The sequence below is a fragment of the Malaya genurostris genome, chromosome 3, assembly GCF_030247185.1.
Source record: "Malaya genurostris strain Urasoe2022 chromosome 3, Malgen_1.1, whole genome shotgun sequence".
Classification (NCBI taxonomy): Eukaryota; Metazoa; Arthropoda; class Insecta; order Diptera; family Culicidae; genus Malaya; species Malaya genurostris.
Genome location: NC_080572.1, coordinates 29,140,573 through 29,168,387, shown reverse-complemented (window position 1 = coordinate 29,168,387; position 27,815 = coordinate 29,140,573). Strand labels below are relative to the sequence as shown.

The 27,815-nt window shown below is 38.0% G+C and overlaps 1 pseudogene; it reads left to right on the top strand.

The window, feature by feature from the left end:
* The first annotated feature begins 4,128 nt into the window (after positions 1–4,128).
* The window catches only part of LOC131433749 (uncharacterized), a 37,609-nt pseudogene continuing 13,922 nt past the window's right edge, over positions 4,129–27,815 (top strand).

Below are 27,815 nucleotides of genomic sequence, written 5' to 3'. Positions count from 1 at the left end.
TTATTTATTCTTTTCCTACAGCTATGAGGGACCGCCGAAGATGGACCTTCCAAAGGGTCGTCAGAATCGCTCTCGTCAGTTGACAAGCAGGCATATGGGTTCGTTGTCTGTTTAGGAGGGGTGGCACTTTTAAGCATCTCTGCGAAAGAACGCTTGGAGTGCTCCTTTAGGGAACGCTTCATTCGATCACCTCGCAGTTTGTAAGCGGGACAATCAGAGAGGTCATGCGGACCCTCCTTACAGTAGAGACACTTTTCAGCATCCTTACCGCAAGAGCCGTCCGCATGAGCTTCCCCACAGTTAGCACAACGTGGCTTATTGCTGCAATGGGTAGCTGTATGCCCCAGTTGTTTGCAATTAGTACAGTTCATTACTCGGGGTACGAATAGGCGAACAGGCAAACGAACCCGGTCCAAGAGGATGTAGTTGGGCAAAGCAGAACCGGCGAAGGTCACACGATAAGAGTCTGATTGGGGATAGGACTTTGTTCCATCCCCGGCGATCGATACTGAATGCAATCGCTTGCAATCCAGTATCTTGACATTCTTAAGTGAGGGGTCTTTAAAACAACCCGCCCCGTACTTAAGAACGTCCTCGCAAGGCAAACTCGAATCGGTGACCACACCGTCGATTTCGACTTCACGAGCTGGCACGTAGACGCGGTACTCCCGCGTAAAAGGATCATTTTGAACGAGCTCATTAGCCTGTTTTGAACTGGTAAACAGGACCCTGAGCTTGTCTGGACGTATCTTATCAAAACTTTTTATAGTATTGTATCGCGAGGACAGGTCCCGCGATATTTTTAAAATATTTAATTTTTTTTCTTTCGATTTGGTCCGGAAATAGACCGCATAAGGACCGGCCGGTAGTGCGAGCCCATCCGGATAGCTCTTTATGCGAGACTTTTTATAGTCAAGGGAAGTCTCCATTTGATCATCGGGAACGGGGGGGTCAGAATTTACACTAGACATGTTGCGGAGCTACCTCCGCACAGAAATAAGTGAATCGGGGAGAAATAGAACAGTCGAATGCAGGAAGGAAAAAAAAACTAAATAATGATACTTAACTTAAATCCAACGGGGGCCACCAAGGCCTAGCCCTCGTCGATCGGCGTATCGCCGCTGCGATGGTGTGCAAAAAACCTCCGAGAGGAAAAAGCACACTCTTTTTTAATCCGCACAGTGATATCACGTACACCGCTGGGCCTGTTTTGATCGATCGAACAATCACCGGCTAACGGTACTGTTTCGATCGTCCGCTCACAACAATACACTGCTTTAGTATATAATGTGCATAAAACCTCTCACAGGAAAAAGCACTATTGTCTATTACACAATAGCAATCTAGTTTTGATCGTCCGGTCACTTTATCACACACGGCACTGGTTTTCAACGCTTTCGCAGTAAACACAAAGCACGTCCGTTCACTCGGAAGGTTGAAACGGCAATGGTGAGAATGATTGGAAGTGTTTGGTATGACATGGTCCGTATTGGTTGGCTTCCTATATATTTCGAGAGTTAAAGATTTTGCCTTCCTGACAATGAGAATATCTAAGAAAGGTAAACTGTTGTCTTCCTCTTGCTCATAGGTGAATTCAACATTTTAATGTAAATTGTTAATTATTTCTAAGAAATTTGATAAATCAACGTATCTCCACCTGCGATTAGGTGATAATCCCTGATATATTAAAAGTTATTCGAGGTTTTCCATAAATAATTCGCATAAAAACGGGGAGAGTGGATTACCCATTGGGGCCCCTTATAATTTATATAAAATTCACCTCTCAATTTGAAATAATTTACATCCATGCAAAGTCGAGTTAGGTTAAGATAAGACCTTACTTTGCATTTCCATGAACTACTACTCCTTTGTTGAAGTAACCAATCTTCCAACAGATTGATTGAATCCTTCACCAGAACACTCGGAAATAAGGCGGTTACATCGAAAGATTTTCGAAATTGGAAAGCTCAGTTCGGATATCCGGAGCGCTCAATCCAAACAATCCTTGATAAGGAACAACATTGCAGCATTCTTTCAATTTACTTAGAAACCTGATACAAAGCAAAGTCTTGGCATTACATTCCTTTTGTGGAATTTTGCCTTTCTGATTCAACAGACTTCGCAGCCGATTTTTAGCGTACAGAATCATTGTCCGCACTTACCGCAGTGCAAACATTGATTCTGACCATTATCTTGTCCCGGTTCGTATGCGCTCAAAACTATAGACGGAAGAGCAGCTTGGCGCGGCGACTCTTGAAGACGGCTGGAGGAACATAAGGTCCGCTGTGAGTAGCACTGCTTCAACCGTACTAGGTACGAGGTTATCGAATCGAGGAAATAACTGGTTTGACGGCGAATGTCAGCAGTTGGTCGAAGAGAAGAATGCAGCAAGGGCGAGGATATTTTGGCAGGGAATCATGCGTACTTTGGACTCAGAAAAACCCTCCGATCGAGAAAAGTACGCCACCGCAATTGACCAATCTACAAAACGCTCATTAGACCCGTTGTTCTCTATGGCCACGAGACTTGGACTATGCTGGCAGAGGACCAACGCGCCCTCAGTGTTTTCGAAAGAAAGGTACTGAGGACCATCTATGGCGGAGTGCAGATGGAAGACGGAACGTGGAGACGGCGTATGAATCACGAATTGCAACAGCTGCTAGAAGAACCACTTATCGTACGGACAGCTAGAATCGGACGTCTACGATGGGCTTGGCATGTCATAAGGATGTCGGATTACAGCCCAGTGAAAATGGTTCTTGAATCTAATCCGTCTGGTACAAGAAGAAGAGAAGCGCAGCGAGCAAGGTGGATCGATCAAGTGGAGGGTGATCTCAGAAGCATCCGTGCCTTGAGTGGCTGGCGACGAGCAGCCATGGACCGAATTATGTGGAGACGTATGCTTGATACAGCAAAGGACACCCCAGGCCTATAGCTGTTAGGTAAGGTAAGTATCTGTGATGTGACGTCTATTATACATGTTTTAAAAGTGTTGTGAGATACATACTGAATGTGTATAGCGACGAGATATACCTATAGTAGAATTCACCGGTGTAAAAAATTTTTATTCTATCATAAATATTCTACTAAAGTCTCAAACCCTGTTAATTCGTGAAAGTTAAACTGTTTTTTGAAACAATTGATTTGAAGATTTTTTCGAATGCATCTCGAATAACTTAATCTTTAATTCAACGCTCTTTGAAATTGATCACACGAAAAAAGGAAAAGCACAAATCTCAAAACCTCATCCGGTTAACATGTTCAAGTATCCCAAAGGATACTTGATCGCAGGTTTTTTTTCGCAATTTAATCTGCATAAATATATAACATAAAACATAATAAATAGAGAGTAAATAAAGAATAAACATACGAATTATAACAAGACTCATGTTCAACTTTCTAGTCAATACTAAACGAAATCTGAAACATAATTGATATGAAAGAAAGCACCTTGGTCTACGTGAAATCAACCAAAAGCATTAATTAACCTAAAATCATTGCTATTAAAGATAGACCTGTACAGTCAGGGTGTGACTAAAAATACTCAAACCTTTCCAGATAGGACCTCATTAGCATATTTTTCACCCACGGATGATGAGCAACCATAAATACTGGAATGACACAATAAATGCCTGTTTCATTCCTTTTCTGTACCATTCCACCATTGACTTTGCTTAGTGTGTCCTCACGTGTTTGGGATATACACGAAAATTACCCTCTTGATAACACTTTGGCAGTCTTGTTCAGTATCCAGTTTTGTGTAATTATTATCGATATAACAGCATGCTCAGCCAAATTTTGTGATAGTTTTGTGGTGAGAGTGTTTCGCTCAAGAGTTATTCGATGACAAACGATTCGGAACACGTCTTCGGTTCTACTAAAAATACTAATTTGGTCAAAAATGGTAAGGTGGACAGCCTATCGAATGTGGACAAAGATATCAGGTTCCACATCTCAACTGAAACAGGAGAGGGTATGTTTCGACAATTTGTTCAGAAATCCTCCTTCTATGGATTGAGATACGTATTCGGCAGAGAAATGAAGCTTATAGAGAACATGCTCTGGTTGGTAATAATCCTAGTAGCAATTGGGATATGCTCTGTTGGGTTAGTATTCTTTTGGCAAAGAATGAATGATCATTTAGTCGAGATTGTACCAGATGAGAACCCTTCACCAATATGGAGCATTCCCTTCCCAGCTGTTACCATATGTGGACAGTGGAACACTGCGATTGTGGATGAGAAGAAAACAACTTGTCTTGCTCATATAGTTCCACTAGAGCGATTCTGCGAACAAGTTTGCTGGCACAACCAGTGCGACATTTGTCGATCATTGTTTACCGAAACTCGTACGGAAAATGGCGCTTGCTACACGTTCAACAATATAGCTGCCGAAGAATTGTTCAACAAGGATATGTAAGTTATAAGCTTGTTTAAACACGCTAGATTCAAATTTTTGTTATTTGTTACAGCCTCGCACCAGACCAAACATTTTCAAATGCATCCAAATCGACGGAAAATTGGAGTCTCCAAGATGGTTATGCAGATTATGGTGTTTTTCTCAAATACTATCCCAGACCTGCAGTAGACTTGTCGGAGAAATATCATCTGCGAATAAAACTGAAATTTAATGAAAGTTTGGTCGAATCTGAATGTGAAAACCCTCGTACTCTAAGAATATTCCTGCACAACGCTGTAGACTTTCCTTTTAAAGGAAAACATGTAGTACCAGTTTCATCAGGAGAGCTCGTTGATATTACGGTCAAACCTGTAGTAAAACAGGCACCTGCATCTTTGAAATATTATCCTTCAAACAGGTAGAAAATATTTTCGTTTTCAGAGCAGTATTGTGTTCTGATACTTTCACTTTTTCAGTGCTAAATGTTATTTTGATGGTCAACGACAACTGCGATTCTTTCGTACATACAGCCAGGAGAACTGTGAATTGGAATGCCGTACCAATTACTTTCTAGAAAAGAAAAAATGTGTACTATATCATATGCCCAGACATGCAAAAACAAAACTCTGTAAGCACAGTTTCCACTGGGACGATCAATTCGACAAAGAAGCACTTTTGCTAGCTAGGACCCAGCATATCCCCTTGTCAAGATATTTCGTGCACACCTGTGATTGCCTACCGACTTGTAACGAAATTAGCTACAATCGAGTCGTGTTGAAAAGTGAACACAACGGAAACTTCTCCGAACTACTTATTCATTTTGGGGAAGATCACTTCTACGGATACCATAGAGTCATTCGCTTCGACTTCCTTGACTTTATGGCGACCGCTGGAGGAATCATTGCACTGTTCCTGGGAATTTCCACAATCACAATTTTCGAAATGATTTATTATTGTACACTGAAACCTTTTTTGGCATAGTATGAACCAAATTAACTTATCAGATTCTATAATTCTCAAATTTGTGTTGAACATTCTCTGTATTAGGAAGAAGGGTTACAACATACTGTATCAAACAGAGTCACTGTATTTTACAGCATTAATAAAAATAACCTTTACTGTAGTTGTGTACTTCCAACAATCATTAGTTTCATGATATCGTAAAAAGATTTTCTCCCAACACCTATTGCGTCACAATTCGTTCAATCAAACCACAAACGAAGCAACTTTCCACTTTTACCCACACATCAGTCAGAAACCCCTAAGAACCCAATTTCTTACCAGTGACTCGTCGTCATGAAATCATTGCCAGCACTATTTTCGTTCGGTAGCAAATCTGTTGTTAACTCACGGAGAGGCATCCTCAATATGTTTATCCGCTTTTCCGATGAAAGGGAAGAGGTTCGAATGTAAAAATATTGAATGCCTTCAAGACGATTTTCAGATCCAACAAAGGCCACACAAAGTGATAGAGACAAACGAAAAGAGCGGAAGGAGGCGACTAACGGGTGATCGGAAAATGCGAAAATACCCTTAAGTGCAGGAACCTGTTGAGATTTGAAAATCCCACAACGATCCCTTCGACGAACGTCGCCTTCGTCTTCATCATCATCCCTATCATGATTGCTAGTGCCGTCGACGTTCCGGAGATGTTGAAAGATGTGGAGTCGTGTAATTTTCCTTTGCGTTCATAAGTATGTTTGTGTTTATATCTGCATATATTTTGCTCTGGAAGAGCATGTGTTGTTTTTTTTCTCTGTGTCTTGACGAAGTATATTTTCATCCATTCATTCATCCTTCCAGTGACATATTTTATGTTTTGTTGATATAAGATAAGAGCTAGTGAAAAAATATTATCCACTGATTTTGATTTGTATATGGGTAGAATTCGTGAAATCATCAAGAAAAAACTTGTTTAATCCACCTAGCAGTGAGATGATACCTTTTTTTATCATCCGCATGTGTTTTTCCTCGGTGTTTTAGTTCTTATTTTTTGGCGTTTTAGTTCTCGTGACATTATTTGAATGACTGTCGTTTCAAGTGGCAATTTAAAGTTCTATTCACTCATTACCCTGTAATGTCGAAACTGCAAATCGGATCGAATTTGATTATAAACTAGTAATAATCGATTGAACATTCCATGAGATGTCGAAATAAGTTCCACTTTAGAGTTTACGGTTATTTACGGTACTACCAGAACCGGAATTCAGGAACCAGTATAACGATTCGTATGGCCATAAATGAATATGACGAATAAATTGCAATAGTTTTGAGTCCAATTTTGAAGCTTTTTTTATTTTCATTTTCTATATCGGTATGAATTTTGAAAACTTATCACCCTGTAATTCCAGAATCGGATAAAATTGATTAATTTTGTATGGGACCATAAATCCTTTAATTTGAATTTTAGTTTTTGAAATTCGATTTGGCCTTCTCTGAGAAAACGATTGAGCTAAATTCTAGAATCTGTGTAGCCAACGTTAGTTAAATCCACCTCAGGAGCTGTATAGTTTACATTTGATTGAAACTGTTTGAAAATCTTTGAGAAATCGTAATGCGAAATAAATTTTTGGGTGCCTTCCGAATCGAAAACTGAATACCGCTAAAACTGAAATAAGTTTATTTGTTAATCGAGTACCCAAATATACAATCCCGATAAATCTGATAAATTTATGTGAAATGGAAATTTTTATACTAATCACCCTGTATCTCATAAACCGGAAGTTGGATCTGACTAAAAAGCTAGATGTTTTATAGGATCTTAAGGACTATCATTCGGTTAACCTAACCTATGATCAAGGCCTCCTGACATGCTTATCTAGCATATTATTGCAAATAACAAATTAACCTAATGTACAAATAATCAATGTGTAAACCTACACCTCTTACCAAATTCCGCTACCAGTTCAACTATATTTTTAGCAAGGAATCAAAGCACACTTAGTTGCAACGAGTGAATAGTGCGTATCACGTGTTTGCTTCTGATACTCGTATGACAGTTATCAGTGCGGGAATGTTTCGATGATTCTTTCTGTCGGCTCGTTCTTGTTGGGCGCGCCGAGCAAGGGGTCGCAACAATGTTCTTCCAGCAATTATTGCTGTAAGTAGTTTCAAACAATATAATTATGAAATTGCTTACATTTTGTGTCATATTCGAACAATTATGTTGCCAAAAACGAATCGTGCTAAAATCGGCCCGAGGCAAAATTTCATGAAAAAATATGCTGTACACAGTCGTTTTGGTACTTATAAACATTAGTATAAAAAATCATGTTCCACGTTGCTCCCAAACATTACTTTGTCATTTAGCGCTCAAAACTCTTACTACTGGAATAAGCTGAAAAGTCGCTTACACAATAATATCGATATCTCCGTTAAAAATGGACGGATTTTGACAATCTATGGCTTGTTGGATAGCTATTACCGGAATCTAAATCTAAAATAATGTTCTGTTTTCAAGGTCAATTGTGACAGATATTGTCAAAAAACTGAAAATTGCAAAACGTAACGCCTTTCTTTATTGCGAATATCATCTTACTGCAATATTCCTATGTTCATGTTTCCTGTTTAGATAATATAACTCACCATTGTATGAACCCATTTTCATTCAACACACTGATGCGTCACACGTTGGAAAATATTGAAAAAAATTTCCAAATTTAATTATTTCATTAAGGTATCAATTTGATTGAAGTAATCTGAAAATGTTCGAAAATTATATTATGGATATTTGAAACAACATGCTAATGATTTTCACAAAAAAAGACAATACTATTGTTTTTTACAGAAATTGATGCACAACAATCAAAACACATTAATTCGAAGGCGCTCGGAAGTTTCAGGCCTACTAATACATATTTCACCATAAAAATGCATTTCGTTGTCGATTTTCAATTCACAAAGAGACGAACAACGAATACATAATTTTAATTTGTTCTTATATAGAATGTCGTTGATAATTCATGTTCATGAAATGAGCGGAAAGTGAGTCTTATGTATTAGAAATTTTTTGTTAAGATTTTTTAAACATCAATTCAATTCTTGTTCACATTACGTAGTAATTTCCTTGAGTTTCACAATTGTTTTTTCGCTGATTTCATTGCTGCAATTGAAATGTGATAGCTGCAAAAGTTTATGTAAGAGTTGCACAATCGTTTTTACGGCTGACTCAACTGCACGAGAATTTTTATAAAATAAGTTGCAACTATAAACCCAATTTTACTTTTGTTATTATTTTAGAAAGTTTCAAAATTGATTTCATAAGTTCATAAGATCGTTCGAAAAACATATACATTTGAACGTAATTCATGTAGCTTCATATTCAATTTCTCTCTAGCAAACATCACTGACTGTCAAACATACGAGATTTTTCATAATATAAGACAAGTTACACGCAGTTAATATTCGTGACAACGGATGCACTTAAGGGCAGAACTTCTATATGTCACTATCAACTAGCAACTTTGGACGATGAAGATTGGAAAGCTTATGTCACTGGACTGCTGCCAACCAGGCTATACTAATCATCATATATTGAGTGTCTAAGAGCCAATCTGTCATAACTTAAATTCTCTTGATATTACACTCACCAGGACACTCATCGATTGCCGATGCGATTGATATTATCTTCATTTCTCCTGTCACTGCTTGATTACGATGTGACTAAATATTAATCAAACAGCATAAACATTGAATTATATTCATTTACACCAATATACTCCGAAGTCCTATGAGTTTTTGCAAAGAACAATGAACTTAATCAATTTATGTTTATGTTAGTACTCTCATTGAATTTTTTACTTCAACAGGGAATAGGAGAATGAGAGAGAGTAACAAAAAACTGACTTTGACTGAGTATACCTCTACTTGGTCATAGAACTATCGAGTATCTCATGTGACAGACACTTTGACCGTACCGATTGCAGTTGACGATGATTTTAGTCAGTCTGTCAAAGTCATTTGACATGACTGACAATTTGCAACTCTGCTTAAAGGTATGTTGCACAACACCGAATGCTCTTTTTCAATAACACAACAGTTACTAGACTAATAATATAAACAAGCATAATAAGTTTCACGATCAGTATAAAAATACAGGGCAGCAACTTAACGTGCAACTTGAGTATTGATGGAGTGGGTGAGGTGGGAAAACAGTACAAAACAAAAAGAAACAAATCGTTCTACATCCCCGGATGGAAGTATATTCGGCACTTCATAAGGGATGCTAAACAACCTCCTAAAACCTTTTAGGGTCAATACAGAAAGTATTTATTTACTCCCGGAGAAACGATGAATCCCTCTGACTATAGCTCCTTATCACCCAATAGAAACGATAGATTATCCTTCAATTTTGGCTCTGCATGCAAAGATTCGACCATTTATGGAGAACCAAAAACCCAGTTACATATCAGATGATGTGAAGTACCGTAATCGAATTCACACAAATCACACTAATAATACTCAGCACGCTGAATAATAGCCGCGTGATAGTTGAGTTTGCAGTGTCCAGTCAGAGTTCTGACCAGAATACTACAATGAAGTTTGGAAAAATGCAGTAGACATTTTGACTTTTTCAGATTCAAAACTGGTAAAAATGCTGTTGTCTTAGGGCTAGTTCGCAAACTGCGCCATTAGCTGGTATGTTTGGATGCAGCCCAAGAACGAATCTTGTGCTTTATCCACTCGGCTTGTAGGATATTGATGACCGGTATTAGCATTAACACCCTTTTCAATCCATTACAGTTCTTTGGTTCTGAGGTTGTTGATGGTTGATCAAGTTAAATAAATCGGGGTTATACTTAATTCAAAACTGAGTTGGTCTGCTCACGTTGACTTTAAGATTAAGAGAGCTTCGGGCAATGCAGGCAATCTATTTGAAAATCATGGGGGCTCAAACTCAGATATATTTATTGGATCAATTCAACTATTTTTCGACCTATTTTAACATATGGAGAAGTTTGGACAGCTCAGTCAAAGCTAAATCATCTCCAAAAGATGGTCCTAATCAGTGCTGTAAAACTTAATACAATTCAATTGAAATGGAATGTGTGCACACACTGACGAGCACTCTACTGCAGTAAACTTCACATTTTAACACACACCTTGAAAGAGAGAGTGGCCTTCAAGTGAGGTTCATATATACATTTGAATTGGTTCAAGATAATGGATGAAACGTAAACCAGTCAAGATAGTTGAAATATCAATTAAAAAACGTGATTAATCCACCTAGCAGTGAGATGATACCTTTTTTTATCAATCCGCATGTGTTTTTTTGCATGGATATTCTTAGGTGTTTTAGTTCTCATGACATTATTTTAATTACCGTCGTTTTAAACGGCAAATTGAGATTTTAATCATTCATTAACCTGTAATGTCGAAACTGCAAATCGTATCGAATTTCAATCTTAACGTGTGACAATCGATTGAACATTCCATTAGATGTCGAAGTAAGTTCCACGTTAGAGTTTTTCGTCATTATTTATGGTACTTCCAGAGCCGGTATTCAGGAACTAGCATAACCAAAAATGATTCGAACGGCCATAAATTAATACGCCAAACAATTTACATCTTCTATATCGGTATGCATTTTAAAAACTCATCATCTGTAACTCCAAAATCGGATAAAATTCACCAATTTTGTATGGGACCTTAAGTCCTTTAATTTGAATTTTTGTTTTTGAAGTTCGATTTGGCCTTTTTGAAAAAATGATTAAGCTTTGAGAAACGATTCGATACTGGAACCGAACTTCTAAAATCGGTGTAGCCGAAATCAGTTAAATTCACCTGGGTAGTGTGTAGACATCTTTAAGTAATTGTAGTGCGAATTAAAATTTGGGGGTACATTCCGAATCGAAAACTGAATACCGCTTAAACTGAAATAAATTTATTTCGTAATCGACTATCCAAATCAGCAAACCCGATCAACTTGATTAATTTATGTGAAATGGACATTTTTATACTAATCACGCTGTATCTCCTAAGGGGCTGTCCATAAAAGACGTCACGCTGCAAGGGGGAGGGGGGTGTTTCATAAAACGTGACGTCCAATATTTTCAATGAGCGCATTTTTGAAATACCTAATTATATTACTGCTTTGCCCTATTTCCTGAAAAAATCTCCACACGTTTACATTCTGTAGGAAAACGTGTATTTGTTGGTGTAGAAGCTTCTTCTTGTAAATTCGGAAATGAGTTATGCAGGAAATCATTTCGGTTGTGATCAGCAAAAGTGCACGGAGGAGCGAGTAAATTAGCGAAATTAATAAATTTTGCTAATATGAGTAAAAAATGGAAAAGATGCCTTCAAACGGTTTAACTTAAGTTATGCACTGACAATTTTTTCAGTAATTTGATTTTCTAGCATTGATAATAGTATATCATAAGAATTTCTCTTATCTGATTCTGATGCGGTTTATTCAATTGTACTCCATTTGAAAAAGGGCGGGAGATCAACGATTTCAGACGTAGATCATGTCATGTCTTATCTTGATCATATGTGATTTTCCTCCACCAACATCAAAGCTTATCGAATCATCCAATGATTGAACTTACATCAATCAAGAATCATTTTAGCTCAAAATTACTACCCATTGTGTTACGGAATATCAGTACCGATATTGATCGATGTGATTTAAAATTCACTGATCAACTGATCATGAAAAGATTCTCCGGCAGTGATCTCGTTTTGATGAGGTTTGGTCTTTATTTTCTCAGCCCTGTATGCTACATTAAGGAAATATTATTCTTTACCTAAAACAATAATATATCTGTGTACCCCTAGGAGGAATAAAACAGATGATTTAAATGTTTCATCAAGTCCAACCAAATACTTTTGTTAATTTATATAATTGATATTAATAAAATAATCCCGATGATTTTGTAGTTTTAGGGATATTTTTTAATCTAATGACAGCATGTAATAAATTGATTTTTCCCTCATATTTGTATGGTTTGTCATACATATTGAGTGGGTATTGAGATGAATTTTATTTATTTTGAATTCGTGACATGTGACATAGAGGGGGTGGGGGGTCTTTGCTTCTTTGACAATTTTTGACAAAGGGGGGATGGGGAGTCAAAAATCGTAAAAAAAGCGTGACGTCTTTTATGGACAGCCCCTAAGCCAGAAATCGAATCTGACTAAATTTTATAGGATTTCAAGACCTCTCATTTGAATAATAGATTATTTTTAGATTTCATTTGAATCTTAGATCGGTTCAGCCATCTACGAGAAAAATGAATTGCATTATTTTAATTTCGTTTCATATATCATCCTGTGGTTCCGGAATCAGAAGTCGGATCCAAACGTGATTCAGGAACCTTGTTTGGGAGTATACTACTTTTCATATGAATCTGAGTTTGTAGAAAACGGTTTAGCCATCTCCGAGAAAATTGAGTGAAATTATTTGTCACACACGCATTTGCTAGTCTCGACGAACTGAGTCGTATGGTATATGGAAGTTATGTTCTTCCAGCTTTTATTGCTGTAAGTAGTTTAAATCAATATAATTATGGAATTGCTTTCAACTCGAAAATGCTGAGATCATCTGGTTTACATATGCCATATTCGAACGATTATGTTGCCAAAAACGAACCGTGCTAAAATCGGTCCAAGTCAAATTGTCATGAAAAAGGATGCTGAACACAGTCTTTTTGGTACTTAGAAACAATTGTATGTCACAGTATAAAAAACGTGTTTTCCGTTGCTCCCAAGCATTTCTTTGCCAGACAGCGCTCAAAACTTCTACTGCTGGAATAAGGGGAAAAATCGTTTACACAAAAATTTCGATATCTCCCTTAAAAATGTACGGATTTTAACAATCTATGGCTTGTTGGATAGGTATTACCGTGCGGAATCTAAGTCTGAAAATATATTCTGTTTTCAAGGTCAATTGTAACAGATACTGTCAAAAAACATAAAACTTCGTATAACTCAAAAAGTAAACATCCGATCGCAAAAAAATTCAATAGCGTTTTGGGTGACGGGGAGACCTTTCATTTGCGACTAGTTTGATCAAAATCGGTCAAGCTATCTCTGAGATCTCGACCTCTTAGTTGACAACACACATACAGACACACACATACACACACACGGACATTTGCTCAGTTCGTCGAGCTGAATCGATTGGTATATGTCATTCGGCCCTCCGGGCCTCGGAAAAATTTTCTAAAGTTTGAGCGAATTCAATACCTTTTTTTTATATTTATGAAAAAAGGTAAAAACATAAATTAATTGTTCCCTCTTTCAGTTTTCATTTTTAATATTTCGAAACACATCTCAATACATTTCAAACAGTCGAAATTATCGATTTTAACTTGCTGATGATAATTGAAAACTCAAATGAGAACCGCCACCCTCTACTTACCATTATGGTCGGAGAGTGCACAGTGGGGAAAAATAGACCAAAAGCGCGACGATTTTTTGGAGGCATGATACAGCTGACCACAAAGCACTTTTTTTGTGTAAAATGGTCAGTAGAATCGATTCCATGTACTTAGAAGGACCGCACGAAACGCTATCATGTTCATTTTACCCCAAATTCCCTTTTTATACTGCATTGTATTCAAGCTTAACTATATAACATGAAACCGAAGAACTTGCAGAAGAGCGAATAGAGTGTTTTCGAAGTAAAAAAGTCTAACAAATCGATTGCATATAGTTTTATTGACAGTAGAAAACTCACTGTACCGTTTTACCCCATTTCTTTTCTAGTTATAATACTCAGTTGAAATATGATCTACAATCCAAAAGCAGATCCAATACGATCTATCAATATTGGTTCATACTACGTGCAAAACATCTGTGATCCAATTAAACACATTGTGAATGACAGTACTAACCTGTTTACTCCGTTTTACCCCAATTTATATCATAAGTCGTACTTCTGGTTAAACTTTCTTTCGCATACCGAAAGCAGGATGATTGCGGTTGATGAAAATCGATTGATATTATGAAAAAAGTCCTAAAAATAGGATTACAAATGAATTCAATGACCGCACGAATCTTGTTATACCGTTTTACCCCAATTTATTTCATTAGCCGTATTTCTGGTTAAACTTTCTTTCGCATACCGAAAGCAGGATGATTGCGGTTGATGAAAATCGATTGATATTACGCAAAAAGCCCTAAAAATAGGATTACAAATGAATTCAATGACCGCACGAATCTTGTTATACCGTTTTACCCCAATTTATTTCATAAGTCGTATTTCTGGTTAAACTTTCTTTCGCATACCGAAAGCAGGATGATTGCGATTGATGAATATCGATTGATATTACGCAAAAAGCCCTAAAAATAGGATTACAAATGAATTCAATGACCGCACGAATCTTGTTATACCGTTTTACCCCAATTTATTTCATAAGTCGTATTTCTGGTTAAACTTTCTTTCGCATACCGAAAGCAAGATGATTGCGGTTGATGAAAATCGATTGATATTACGCAAAAAGCCCTAAAAATAGGATTACAAATGAATTCAATGACCGCACGAATCTTGTTATACCGTTTTACCCCAATTTATTTCATAAGTCGTATTTCTGGTTAAACTTTCTTTCGCATACCGAAAGCAGGATGATTGCGGTTGATGAATATCGACTGATATTACGCAAAAAGCCCTAAAAATAGGATTACAAATGAATTCAATGACCGCACGAATCTTGTTATACCGTTTTACCCCAATTTATTTCATAAGTCGTATTTCTGGTTAAACTTTATTTCGCATACCGAAAGCAGGATGATTGCGGTTGATGAATATCAATTGATATTACGCAAAAAGCCTTAAAAATAGGATTACAAATGAATTCAATGACCGCACGAATCTTGTTATACCGTTTTACCCCAATTTATTTCATAAGTCGTATTTCTGGTTAAACTTTCTTTCGCATACCAAAAGCAGGATGATTGCGGTTGATGAAAATCGATTTATATTACGAACTATTTTCCAAATGTGGAGCAAAATCTTAAGACTCAGTTAAAAGATAAATTGGGGTAAAACGGTATACCAAGATTCATGCGGCCATTGAATTCATCTGTAATCTTATTTTTAGGGCTTTCTTCGTAATATCAATCGATTTTCATCAACCACAATCAGCCTGCTTACGGTATGCAGAAGAACGTTTAACCAGAAAAACGACTTATGAAATAAATTGGGGTAAAACGGGTTAGATAGGCGGTAAACGGGTTAGATTCCCATTGTGTTTGATTGGATTACAGATGTTTTGTACGTGATATGAACCAATATTGGCAGGTCATACTGGATCTGCTTCGGGATTGTAAATCTAAATTCAACATAAAATTATATTTGTGGGAAAATTGGGGTAAAACGATGTAGCACGACGTATGCGATCATGGAGACTATCTGTTGATTATTATTTGAGGTTATATGCGAAACATAGAACTGTCTTGTTTAACCAATATTGGTCCAAACACCGATCACTTGAACTTTTTTTTCTGTAAATCCATGGAAGGAGATGACTGGGGGTAAAATAGAATATAGTTATTTGTGGTCAATCTTATTAAAAACAATCCATTTATATAACTTATGAACATATCAGGAATACCTTCCGATTGGTCGAATTGCATTTTTCCTGAGTTTCACAGTTAGTTTTCGTAGTAAAGTCAGAAAAATGAGGAATTGGAGCAAAACGGGCATGATAGTGAATTTTACGGATCTTCTAACTATCATAAATCGATTCTACGGAAAAATTTGCATAAGAAATACTAACTTTCAAAATATTTACTTAGGTTCTTATAAAATTATTGAGCAAAGTCGCGTTTTTGATAGTTTTTTCCCCACTGTGGAGTGTTTTGTGTTATCGAGTTGATTATTATGCCTATTCATTCCATTTGCTACTACCCACAGTGAAAAAAAGAAAAACAGTGAAACAAACTGAGCTAGCAAAACTTCAAGTGACTAGGTACGGCTATTCAATTGACGAATAATTCTGGGAGCTTCGGTAACAAAAGTACAACGAATGATAAGGGATATGCTGACAGTCAACTGCCATAAATTTCATTTTCATAAAAAAAAACCCGTTCAACCGTTTTACCGCACTGGTCCTAATAGCGACGACAGATGCATCAACTTTTACTGATGCTCTAGATGTGTTCCTAAAACAAGAAACATCATCTTGTGCATACCGTCTTAAGGTTACAGGGCTTTGGAACAGTAACCCTGTAGACTACGTTACTAGGTCTCAAATGATTACATGGAATAAGTATTTACTCCCTCATACCAACTTTCACATTCAATTTTCCCTTCGTAACATTCGGTGTGAGATACCTGCTCCGTGAAGAGTGGAAGCCTTTTTATCTGGAATGAGCCCTGGATGAACACATAGTTTGTTACACGGACGCTTCTTTGTTGGGTGCAGTACAGTGAAACTTCATTCAATTCAATTGAAACTGAATGTGGAACACATTGACGATCACCCTACTGCAGTAAACTTTACACTCTGACACACACAACATTCGCTGATGTACCTAATACCGCTGACAGACATGTGATTTCCGTACAATGATTTCTGTACAACGCTGTACGCGTACAACGATGAGGTGACAGACATGTTTTGCGCACAGAAAGAATATACAGTGAAACGAAACAACTCAAAACTTTGCTTAATTTCCCAGCTCCGATGATCGATAATATAGAAACCAAAAACTTTTGCGGTTTGAAGTGTATTCCTAGTATCTGATTTATAACAGATTTAATCAATGCCTCTCTGAATTATTAAACTAATTTTGTGTGTGAGCGTTCTTCAGATAACAATTCCACTCATATCAATTTTTTTGGTTTCAAGGTACATTTTTGACACGTTTGTTCTGGGATACATGATTTTTACCTTCACTATTCAAATGTTATTAGCTTTAGGGAAAATTTTTATTCATTACGAAATTGTCATAAAAAGGATTACGTTTATCATAAAGCTGATTTTAAAACCTTCTTGAATTAACTCAATAATATGCTGATTATATGTACAAATATGAATATATTGTTTTCTTTATTTGTATTTAAAAACTTCAAAAAATTTATGAACATTTCTTGATTTGACTGCTTTCTGAAAATAAGCTACAACGTTGATAAATAGTGTATAAGTTTTGTGCTACTGGTTAGCATTTTGAAAAGATTTTTTTTTCCAAAATAAAACAAAGGTTGTTTATTATTTGATACTCTGAAGAAGAAAATATTGTTTCGTGAGTTCACCATCGCTCGTCAATGGCGCTGGTAGCAGTAAACAGTGATGTGATTTTGCACAGTACAACGATAAATGACCATAGTACGGAAATCACCGTTGTATCATGATGCTCGCGTGATACCACCGTGGTTTAGGGTGACAGACATGTGATTTCACGGTGTACAGTGATTCCGATATCACATGTCTGTCATAAGCATAACGGGCAGCATTCAGTTCTTCACTAGTTTGTCTTCCATTTGAAGCTCAGTTTTACCACCGTCAGTTGATCTCTTGAAGTAACAAAATATCTCTTTCAATAGTGTGACATAATCAGTGCTGTAACCTTAAAATGAGGTACATGTAAACATTCGAAATGGTTCAAGATAATAGATGAAAGACAAATTAGATAGCTCAAATATCATTTACGGAATATACAGAAATTAATAGATTGTTTCTTCAGTCTTCATTTTTAAAACTTTACTCCATTTATAATTCCATACATTTTAACTTGCTCATAACCAGGAGCGAAGACAATGAAGTAGCTAGAATATTTGGCACTTGAAACTGAGCAAGCAAATCTATAAATGACTAGGTAAGATTATTCAACTGACGATGAATTCTGAGAGCTTCACCTGGATGGTATCGAATCGAGGAAAACTCACAAAAAGTCATTAAGTCTTTATCACCAGATGAGAGAAGCTTGTCATATTGTAATGATAAGAGTGAGCAATCTTTACACATTTGTAGATTATGAGACTCAAAAAATTAAATCTAATATACCTGACTTATTATTTTTCCATCATTCACTTTGTTGAAGTACAAATAACTTTGTTTAAATGAACCTGAAAAAGTTTGAATAAAATACTAAAACCTGAAACCCATTTGGTAAAACTGCCGTATTCAACGGTTATAGTTGGCGAATCGGTTTTCTTTGTGTAATCACGAGAAATTATGTTTCCAACAAAATTGTCGAAGACAAAAACTTCCTCTTCCAGCAAAAAGCTATTTGTTCGGCTGTCTCTCTACTCTCATTAATAATATCTACAACTTTGCAGATGACAAAAAAAATCTTCATTCATAAATCAAATAATAGAAAACATGAAATTTCGGGTTTTGGATCAATGTTATATATTGTAAAGCATTAGAAGTCCCATATTATTTCAAGAAACTGTTGAAAAAAATTGATATTCAGATGCTCGTGATCACCAAACAGCGTTAAAATAATTTTATTATAGCTTAAAGGTTTCCGTCAATAATGTGTGCGGCAATAAAGATAAGATACAGGCATCGCATGACTTACGTTGTGTCAACTGATTAGTATATTAGTACGTCAGTTAAAAGTAATATATTGTCAACACATAGGAACTGAAGATATAAAATGAAAGTTTCTAATTGATTCAGTCTGAATCGATAGAGTATTTCTAATTGAAATTGCGTCAGTATAACATCGTAGTGGTAATAGCTGGACCTTTCCGCTCGTAATCGAGCACGTTGCGGAATCGCTATGATGAGATCGAATATCTTCGTCAATTTGATGAATATTACCTCATGATAAGAAAAACAGTAGACGAGCTGAAAGATTCACGTCCTACGCCCGAATTACTATCGATAATTATAAAAGCAGTCACATCGGTAAAAAACAGCAGTCATATTCCACCTTTGTACAAGATGTAATTGAGAACCATACTTTCCCTATTAGTGCTAGTAGCTATCTCAACAGCACTTGCCGAAAAAGCTCGGTTCGATAACTACCGACTCTATCGGATACGAATTGATAATCTAACCCAACTAGAGGTGCTGCAAGCTGTTGAACAACTCGGAGATGGCTATAATTTCTGGGAGTCGCCAGTACACGTCAACAGTGAAGTGAACTTGGTGGTACCTCCGCATAAGTTCGCGGAATTCAGCGAAATAGTTAAACAACATGGACTGCAGTCGAAGTTGAGTGTGTCCAACTTACAAAAGTTATTCGATTATGAAAAAAGGCGAACTACAAAGGAAGCTTTCGGTTGGAATGCGTATTACACATTAGACGAAATCTATGCTTGGATGGATGAATTGGTTAAACAATATCCTAATGTTTTGACTTCTGTTGTTGGTGGATCATCATATGAAGAGCGCCAAATTCGTGGTGTAAAGCTGTCATACAAGGAGGAAAACCCCGGTGTATTTTTGGAAGGAACAATTCATGCTCGCGAATGGATTAGTGGTGCCACAGTCACATGGATTTTGAACGAACTTTTGACTTCTACTGACGAGGAGGTACGACATATTGCTGAGAACTACGATTGGCATATCTTTCCGGTGACTAATCCCGATGGATATGTGTACACTCACACAACAAATCGTCAGTGGAGGAAAACTCGTCGACCGCATAGTATTTTATGTGTTGGAGCGGATCCGAACCGAAACTGGGCTTACAATTTTATGCGTAATAACAGTTTATAGTTTTTGTTGAAGTAATTAATTTGAACTTTCTTCTATAGAGGGTGGTGCATCAAATAATCCATGCTCTGATACCTATGCCGGACCAGAAGCCTTTTCGGAAGATGAAACCCGTACTCTTTCAGAGTATTTTACTTCCGTAGAATCGACTATTAGTGCTTATCTATCATTCCACGCTTACTCTCAATTACTTCTTCTTCCATACGGTCATACCAAGGACCATTTGGATAATTACGACGAAATGGTAAATCATTTAATCGTAAAACATACTAAATTTCTGATATTTTTTTCAACGCAGTTAGAAGTAGGAACAAAAGCCATCCAAAAACTCGCTGAACGTCACGGAACTGTTTATAAAGTTGGCAATATAGCTGAAACTATCTGTAAGATTGTAATGCTCTGAATAGATTGAAATAGATTCTTAAAAACGATTCGTTTTAGACATTGCTTCAGGTGGAAGTATCGACTGGATCAAAGGAGAATACAAAACACCTATTGTCTTCGCGTACGAATTACGTGACACTGGCACATATGGATTCGTGCTGCCTCCAGAACAAATCATTCCAAACTCTGAAGAAACGTTAGATTCAATCATTGTTATTCTTAGAGAAGGTAAAAGCCGAGGTATCTATTGAGCTGATTTACACAATGCGTGAAAAAGCCGTTAAATGGAACCAGAAAAACGGAAATTGTAGGATATTTATTTGTAACTATTGCACGCGTTTACCTCATTAAGTCTGAAATGGTCGTATGTTCGATTCCCAACACGGAAGGAGTAGATTTGTCCGTAGATTCGTAGCTCTAGTCGAGCATCTGCCTCGTACCCTGATGAATCTGCAGTGAACTTTATTGAAACAGAAAGTCGTATTCTACAAAAGAATAAAACATCTTGACTACTTTTTTTGCTGACTTTGAACTACCAATTTGCACCTTTTTTAGCTGCGCTACCAACAAAAAAAAACATTTTTTATTCACCTAGTGGTGTAATGATGCCTTTCTCATATTACATATGTTTCCAGAAACTTTACTAGAAGATTTTGTCAAGATTTTTTTTTTCAAACTTGAATAAAAACAAAAACTTTCTTTGGTAAAAATTACCATACCTTTTCAATTTGAAAACAGTTATGTCAAGTTAATATAGAAAAAAATGTGGCAACCCTGCACGCTATACAAAATTGAACAAAGCACGCTGTGTACTAGGCGGATTCGTTTTATTTTTTTCCGTACCAGCACTTACCGATGCGCACCGATTTTGCATCATTTTGACAGTTTGAAAGTTTTGATACCCATTGCCCTATAATTTCGGAACCGGAAGTCGGATCTGGATGAAATAGCACAGTATCTTTTAAGACACTGAGGGCTTTAATTTGAATCATGATTTGTGAAAATCGGTTTAACCGTTGCTGAGAAATCGAAGTGAATTCCGTTTTTGGAGCTTTTCTTAACTATTACCGGTGCGTTTGGAAGTGGAAACCGGGCACTAGTAGTCCCAAAGTATATTTATATATCCACCAAATAACAAGATCTGCCAACTAGATGAATTTATCAGTAAATTTTATAAACATGTGTCCCTTGTTTCGCCATCACTTGTGAATAAATACACATGAAATAGAAAAGTCTCGGTCTCTCCATCTCTGAGAAAAGTGAGTGACAATTTTAATCATTTTTTTTGTTCATATCACCAAACTTCCGGAACCGGAAGTCCGATCGGGACAAAAATCAAAAGCGATCTATGGGACAGTGAGACCTTTCATTTGAATCAGAGTTTGTGATAAAGCCCATATTAGTTATTTTTTGAAGAAATTATTTACAGCATATGAATGCTTCTATTTCATCGAAAATAATAAAATGAGTGATATTTCACTGAATTCAGAATTTTGTATACCACGAGCTTCCGGCTCCTGGATTGCATGGTGGTATGTTTAAAAAAAGTGTACATACTTGGTTTTCTCGAAGATAACATTGAAATGAATGATATTAGAATGACGTAAAAATGTCTAGATTATTTTTGTATCCAACTATCGAAATAGATGAAAGGTCATGAGCAGGGCGGTCGAGATGGGAGGGGGAAAGGGTCCTTCTCGCTCCGGAAAATAAGAAGTTCTAAATTTTTTTTTCATTTTTCATTAAAAAAAACAAAATATCAAAAATCGAAAAAAAAAATGTCTTTCGAATTATTTTGATAAAATAATCTATTTAAAAATCTGATTCGATTTTTTTATTATTTAAGAGATTTTTATTCAGGCCTATTTGCGGACAAGCTTTACGTGGCTGATTGAGCCGATTTTTTGTAGTTGTCTCCTTGTCCAGTTTATCACATGGCTTACCGTAGTGAACAGCTTTTTGGCAATATTGACTTGTGGCCATCTGATTGTCATAGGTAACAAGTGATTTGCACGGGATTCTTGTATCCTGACCGAAAGTCACATAAGAAGGTATAGGCCTCTTCAAGCGCATGCGTAACAAACGTACGCCATTTAGAATATCGGGGAAAAAGTTCTCCCATTTTGCATTTTCGATAGAGAGAATCTCTCCGTATTGGGACATAGTTTTGCGAATATAAGGATCGATGACGCTTGAGTGATGATCATGCATACGCACTTCAAGGTCAAGATGCCATTTAGAATATCGGGGAAAAAGTTCTCCCATTTTGCATTTTCGATAGAGAGAATCTCTCCGTATTGGGACATAGTTTTGCGAATATAAGGATCGATGACGCTTGAGTGATGATCATGCATACGCACTTCAAGGTCAAGATGCATTTGCTCCTTGAGCAAACCATCGAGTTCTCGTATCGAAGGTCGAATTTTGCACTGCCTGAAGTCAACAATAATTGTTGTATTCATTCGTAGCGGCGGTAGCTTTTATTCGTTTGGTTCACTCATTTCGAGATCGTTCTATTGTTCACTACACAATACTGTACTTGGTTTCTTCCGTCCCGAACGTAAGCGGTTTTGTTTTATCGACTTGGATGAGATGTGAAAGCGAACTGCTCTTGATTCGATGATATTCGCATACTCACAATATATTTTAATTCCCGTGTTTAGGGACCCGTAATATAGCAGTGCCTAATTTTCTCTCGGCGGCCCTGGTCATGAGAACTTGTTAGTATATAACAAACCAAACTACATATACTGGTGAAATCTGCAAAATTATTCCTATTATTCAAGTTTGTAAGAGGAAATTGTGAATTGCGAAAGTAGTGGTCGAAAATTCTGAAACAGTATTAACTTCGATTTCACGGTAAAGCCTTGGTACTACATTTCTTTTGTGGAATTTGATCTTCTGTTTCAACAGACTTCGCAACCAATTCAGAGCGTTGCTTGGTTGATGCTACGATCCTACGAATCCTTCCAGGTCGAGGCTCGAACATACGACAACTGGCTTGTACGACCAGCGCCCTATGCATTGAACCGCCAAACCGAATCGATTGTGGAAAAACTTAGATATAAATGAAAATCTTACTGGTCTAATTAGTAACAATAATTTGGTTTGTAAATACAACTTCTGGTTCCGACACTTCAGGACGATAAGTCAATTGAACATACTAGAGACTATTCAACAAAAGAGATATGAACTCTTGAAAACAGTTCGACTTCAAATTTACTTCGATTTTGCATACTACTAAGAACTCGTTTCTTTCTCATCTTTGCGTAGCCACTTTGAAAGATGGCCGCTTCTCTACACCGTACGGGGTACAGTACCTGCCGCGGTGGCAGGAAAGAAACGACACCTATCGTACACTACAAGCATCACATTTAATCACTATCATGAGCTATAGTGCTGTACAAACTGCCAGGTACAGACAAGGCACACCAAGTTCCCTGGAGACCACAACGGCAGAGCAGCGGAGATGGAAAGCGATACCAGAAAACGGCAATTTGAAAATTGTTGGCAACGCACCCTAGGTATAGCCAAAACATACTCTCAATTGGTCGGTTTAAATCACGGCAGAGCAACAGAGACAACAGAAACAAGGTAGATTTAATTTAATTTTATCATTTTTATAATAACTGAATAGCTATTCTTAAGTTTTCGTTCTGAAATTTAAAACAACTAGTTAATGCAATGAATGATCTCATGAATGATCATCCGAATCCAATTCCGGATTCTAGCAAGACCTTTAATACTCCCAGGGCTAAGCATTATCCGGAGGGTCTCCGGATTCTAATCCATGGATCGTCTATTTTGGCGCAAATCGAAGCCATTGAATATGATGCAAATTACAAAAGATTGTAGTAGTTTACGACGAAGGGTTTTCGGATCTTTCAAGCAGACCGCACACGCAACGATGATTGGCGCAGCTAAAAGCTACAATTGTTATTAGTTCAGTTATTTTAACAAATTCAATTTCATTGTATCTTACATTTCGTAACCTCACTTATGTCTCAAGAAAACGGCAACAATTCGTGCTCCGAATCAGAGACTGTCCTAAACTATGTTAGGTGAAATAGTAATAAATCAACCAGATTATTGAACAATTCGAATATCTTACTTGTACAAATCCAAAATAACGTTGAGAAATAATTATAATTTAACCGCACGTTGTTCGAATCGTGGTCTCACTTCCTTTCTTCGCCATACTAAATGACATTCTTCTTGTTATTTCACTGTTGCCAGTCCAGTCGAGAGAACGGCCGAGGATGCGGTGCGTGATTCCGTAACATTCCCCGACCCGTAAATCTGTTGTTTCACATTGGTTCCAGATTTGCACCTCTCCAGATCTAATCGCGCCAGTTTGGCAACCGGTCGCCGCATAATTCCGCCGTCAGTTTGCACTACGGCCCGCCTTGCACGGCCGACTACACCTTCAATCACTTCGAGAACTCGTCCTCTTTTCCATCCATTTCTGATCGACTCATCGACCACAATGACCAAGTCATTCGGTTTTATGGATTCCACGTCCGCGAACCACTTCGTGCGTCGAGTTATTGTCGGCAAGTACTCGCGCACCCACCTACGCCAAAATTGATCAACCATCGAACGACATAAATTCCAATTACTACGCAGGGCCAATCTTTGTTCCCCAAACGTTTTTAGCGGCTGTGCGACTCCACTCGAAAATTCCTCGAAAAAACTCAGCAAAAGGAAATGGTTTGGGGTCAAAGCTTCCTGTTCCGGACTTTCCAATGGAATGAAGGTTAGAGGACGGGAATTAATTATACTCTCTGCTTCTGAGATAACCGTGACGAAAGTTTCATCGTCGGGATGTTTAGCGAATGACATTGCAGCAAGTGCAGTTTTAACTGACCTAACCATACGCTCCCAGGAGCCTCCCATGTGAGGAGCACTAGGCGGATTGAAGAACCATTTGGTGATGGTGTTGGTAAATGTCTCGGCCAGTTGCTGCTGGTCGATATCCAACTCCCTTCGTAAGTCGTTGCTTGGAAATGTGAAACCGTTGTTTTATTTCGTTCAGAACTGTACCCGCGAATCACTCTGTCGTCAAACTTCTTATCAATTGATAAGAAGTTTGACGACAGAGTGATTCGCGGGTAGAATAATAGGATTCTTGGTCTCGTAGGAAAGATAGTCCGCTAAAGCGGTTCTTCCTTCAAGCCGCAACACCTCTCGCGTGTCCATCACAGGTGACAATAATCGAAGTTTACTGTCACGTGCCAGTTTCAATTCGCTTTGCTCCAGAGGATGCTCTCGGTGTTGAGCAAGAATTAATATTTCATCTGGATACGCTTCGAGCTGTATCGCTCTCCAAATAGACGATTCAGCCTTTTCTAGCTCTTCTTGTCGGAGAGGTCCCGATATCCTCGCTTCTTGCTTCGTACTATGGCGCAAATTATGTATGTACCGAATCGCGTAAGCCATCGCTCGCTGGAGACGGTTCCACTGAGAAAAACGGTTCCAGTCTATCAACGTTTGCGTTGCATTTTCGTTGTGAAGCAGACAAATGCGCCGTTCTTCTGATACTCCAGAACCCATCGCAATCTCTTCAGGCCATTGATTCTCGGGCAGATAAAGAAAATCGGGACCTCTGAACCATGGACTCTCCGTGGCCATGCATGGTCCTTTTCCCCACTTCGTTGCGGCGTCAGCGGGATTCGATTTGGATGGCACCCATCTCCATTCGGAAGTATTGTTCTGGGAAAGGATTTCCCCGACCTGCACGGCCACGAATTGACGATAGTTTCGGTGATCCGAGTTAATCCATGACAGGACCGTCCGAGAGTCGGTCCAGAACATCTTCTTCGTAATAGGTAGCTCGTGTGCAGAAATAATCATCTCCTGCAGTCGAACACCAATTGTGGCTGCTTGCAGTTCTAGCCTGGGAATACTTTGAGCCTTGAGTGGTGCCACCTTTGCTTTGGCGGTCACTAATGCGCATTTTACTTCGTTTTCGAACTCAGCCCTGAGATATACGACGCAGGCAAACGCCCCCTCGCTTGCATCTGCAAAAACGTGCAGCTGCAGTGATTTAAAATCGTTGCATGCGCGCTGAGGGAAATAACACCGAGGAATTTCGATCTGATCTACCATTTCGAAATAATTTGTCCATTTCAGCCATCTCTCTCGCAAGTTCTCTGGTATAACCTCGTCCCAGTCTGTTTTAGCGCGCCATATACACCCAAATCTCCATTTACGTAACTTATATATGTATATATGTATTAATATATGTACGCATGTGTGCAAATATTTATATTTCTTAATACATATAAATATTGGTGAAGTAAATGCGATCTTTTATATGTATAAATATATACACATATACGTAAATGAGTGAGTGTGTAAGCATACATACATACATATATAAGGTTCGTAAATGGAGGTTTGGGTGTATCCTGGATTAGGATTTTAACGTGAATCAGGAAGAAGGAAAGAAAACCGAGCGGGTCGAACAAACTCATAACAGTACGCAACACCTGCCTTTTGGTAGGACGACTTTCCACGACGATGGATGTAGAATGGTAGGTGAAAACATCAGTTTTGGGCCGCCAAAGGATGCCAAGGACTCGTTCCATTGATTTGGTATTTCCAAAATCCAACGTTTTCTCATTATTCGGACTACTCTCGCCGATCGTCTGCAGGAACTCGTCCGAATTAGACGGCCAGTGGCGAATATGAAACCCTCCGCGGGAGTGTATGAATCGTACTTCTTGTGCTCGAACAACTGCTTCTTCGACACTATCGACGCTATCGAGATAGTCGTCGACGTAGTGTTTCCGGATGATGGCATCCGCGGCCGACGGGTATTCTTTAGAGTACTGAGATGCGTTCAGGTTCTTTATGAAGTGAGCGGAACACGGTGAACATGAAGCTCCGAACGTCGCAACGTCCATGACGTATATAGTAGGCTTCTGCATAGGATTATCCCTCCATAGTACTCTCTGAGCGTTCCGGTCTTCCCTCCGGATCTGATGGAACATCTCTTGAATATCAGCCGAAAAGGCTATTCTTCTTTGACGAAAACCGTAGAGCACCGTCGGTTGAGCGGTCAATAGATCCGGTCCCTTCATCAGCATACTATTAAGCGAAATGCCGTCCACCTTGGCTGCCGCATCACAGAATATCCTTACTAAGTTTGGTTTCTTCGGGTGCAATGCGACTCCTAGTGGCAGGAACCATGTACGTCGTGGATCAGCATCAAGAAGTTCCTGCTGCGTCGGGATACGAATATATCCCTTTTCTATGTACTGATTTATTTGCTTTCTTACACCGTCCGCTAATACTGAGTCAGCTGCCATTCTTCGCTCTAGGCACTCCATTCGTCTCACTGCCATAGAATAGCTGTCCGGAAATTCAAAGTCGTCATATCGCGAAAGAAGACCCGTCTCAAAACGGTTGTCG